At 37.5% G+C, this 2,914-nt stretch overlaps 1 non-coding gene across 1 annotated transcript; it reads left to right on the forward strand.

Moving 5' to 3' along the window:
* Positions 1-695: 695 nt before the first annotated feature.
* Positions 696-773, forward strand: LOC149254645 (small nucleolar RNA SNORD25). The gene has a single exon (XR_016267612.1). It is a non-coding gene; the product is annotated as a small nucleolar RNA SNORD25 (small nucleolar RNA).
* The last annotated feature ends 2,141 nt before the right edge of the window (positions 774-2,914 follow it).

Here is a 2,914-nt window from a genome sequence, read left to right on the forward strand (position 1 = left end):
TCGAGAAGCTCTCTGCACTCGATTGTTTAGCACGGATGACATGTGCCTATTTTGTTAACAGGATTCAGTTTGCTCCTTTCAGCATAAAATATTTTTCATGCTGCTTTCTTCTTTGGAAGGATTCGTGAACAAATAACTGGTATTGAACTTGTTTGTGCATGTATCTTGATTGTGAGAGTTTCATTATCGGTATTCACTCTAGTCAGCAGGCGAATTCCAGTGTCTGCACGACTCGGCCTCTTGAAGCCAAATTGATCGTATTTTCAAAGAGGCAGGCTTAGCACGCTGCATCGTTTCATTTGGCGGTGTGGTCTTAGCGGTTATGATACATTTTATTTATCTTGGTTTTCATATTTAATATTTTGGGGTGTAGGGTACATGTTTTGGCCAATGGACTACGCTGATGACCAATTATATTATTCATGAATGCGAGCATGATCGCAAAAATGAACATCTAAGGGACTGAGTTGTCCACATATATGTCGGTCGTCATCTCAAAGTTAAATGATTTATAGATCGCAATGGCTAGTGTGGCTTAATGATAAAATTTCTTTGAGTATGGTTTTTTTTTAACTCACTGCTACCGGTGGTTTACTTGCCTTTTTTTTGTTTGATTTGTTGGTTTTCTTGCCTGGCCTAAAAATATGATTTGCTGAGATCTGGTCATATGAACCCAACTATCTGTTTAATGGCTGAACAACTGGGATGACTACATAACTCATTTTGAGTGCGGATATGATCGCAACAAAGAACATCTAAGGGGCTGAGTTGTTCATTCTACCATCTTCCAGAATCCTATTTTTGGTTTTCCGAGTGAAGAAATATTTAATGCAATCTATATATTTTTGCATCCAGAACCCTATATTCGGTTTTCCTGCAATTAGCTTTATTTATTTGTTTTCTATCGGTTTAGTGTAAATATAATCTGTTATATTTTGCGGGGAGAACCTATATTCGTCTTATTCGTATTTTCTTTGAAACCATTTCAATATGGGGTTTTTACCGTATGAAAATGCGTTTCAATATGGGAATGAAATGCATATGAAAATGCGTTTCAATATGGGCATTTTCATGTACGAAATTGAACGCCTATAATCTCTTTTCTTTTACAGTTGAATTTTGATTGGTTTTAAAAATTGTCTGTTTTCTGTCTGTTTTTTTTTCGACTGTTAAAATGTCTGTTTTTCAATTGTGGCATTTTCATCCATTGGTTAATAATCTAGGTAGATTTCTGCCCACTTTAAGGATCCAACCAGCCGCTAGCTTAACCCACTGAGGGGCACCTCTCACTGAGTAATAACACTAATAATATGGGTAAATCTCTGCAGCTACATCTTTGGGGGCAATAATCCGAGTAGATCTCCCCCAACCATGAAGGGATCCATGGGGTAATAATCTGGGTAGATCTCCCCCCACCCGAAGGGATCCATGGGGTAATAATCTGGGTAGATCTCCCCCCACCCGAAGGGATCCAACCCTGGCCTGGCTTATCAGTGGCCTAACCCACTGAGTGACAACTACAACTACATCCATGAGGGATGGGTTAATATTCCGGGCAGATCTCTCCCCACCTGAAGGGATCCAACCATGGTTTATCTGGTGGCGTAACCCCGGCCTAACGCGACGGGTATCAAGGATATCGTAAACATAAAGAGGAGAAACACGTAGCTTTCAAATTGGAAATGAGCCTCACAATTGAAATGAAAAGGAAAGGTAGTTAGCAATGGAACTCAACTAATTGAATTATCCCTTGGATCTTTGCTGGATGCCATGTTCAAACAAGGCTTTAGATCTTTGTTGAATGCCATGTTCAGGCAAGGCTTTGTTGAATGTCATATTCAAAAACAATAGTTTAAGCATCAGTTCTGAATCCCATTAGGGTTTCCGGAAGTGATAATTTCTAAACAATTGCAGAAGCAGAGTCGTTGAGGGCAATAAAAGCGTATACAGTTCTGAACAAATGGCCAATAGAATTCCTGAACAACTGGGGTGACCTCAAGACTTTTATTGCAAAAATGAGCGCACTAAAGAACATTCAAGTCGATTAGATGTTCATTCATCTTCCGCAGGGGAATCATTTTTTACTGTAATCTAAATTTTGTTTTCCTGCAACTTGCGCTATTTTGTATGGTTTTTTGTTGTCAGATTTCAAGAAAAAAATCAAGTCTATTATGTAATCATGAGGACAACTAGGCGATTTGCATACTCAAACCGCTGGGCAGTTCAGGCCGCTGGAGCTTTCAAGATATCTTGTAATGTTTGTTTGGACTCTCTCTCTGTAAAGGGGAAGAAAAACTCATTACAAGGATTTTGGATTTTCTGGTTTTGGTGGTTCTATTTTCTTGTCCTTCAGGCTGTAACCATTTTAGGATTCTGGATTTTCTGGTTTTGGTGGTTCTATTTTCTTGTTCTTCACGCTGTAACCATTTTGCATATTTCGCTATTGTCATATGTATTTCATTTTTGAAGATTAATGAAGAAGTTGTTGGTGATTCCAAGTATTGGAATATGTAGTATGTGTTTTTCCGAATTTAATTTTATGTGTGTTTTTCTTTTTCATAAATTATGTAATTGTAGTTGTTGGATTCACTCTTAAATTTGAGAATTTACTTATGATGTAGCTGATGGTATTTGTAAAATAACAGATTTATGTGATAGCAGATGGTACTTGTGAAGTCACAAATTTACTAAGGTTATGCAATAGCATGTGATAGCAGATGGTAGTTGTGAAATTGTAGATTTACCTATGTTATGTGATAGCAGATGGTACTTGTGAGAGTGCGGATTTACATATGTTGTATGTTGTGTGATAGTAGATAGTACCCTTGACATTGAGATGAAAACTTTAAAATGCATTCCATAATTTTTGCACTTCATTCCTTTTATCTTTTCATGATTCCATTGGTATTTGTTG

This window comes from Pinus tabuliformis, chromosome 7 (genome assembly GCF_031772625.1).
Source record: "Pinus tabuliformis cultivar Carrire ecotype Pingquan chromosome 7, CPIR1, whole genome shotgun sequence".
NCBI lineage: Eukaryota > Viridiplantae > Streptophyta > Pinopsida > Pinales > Pinaceae > Pinus > Pinus tabuliformis.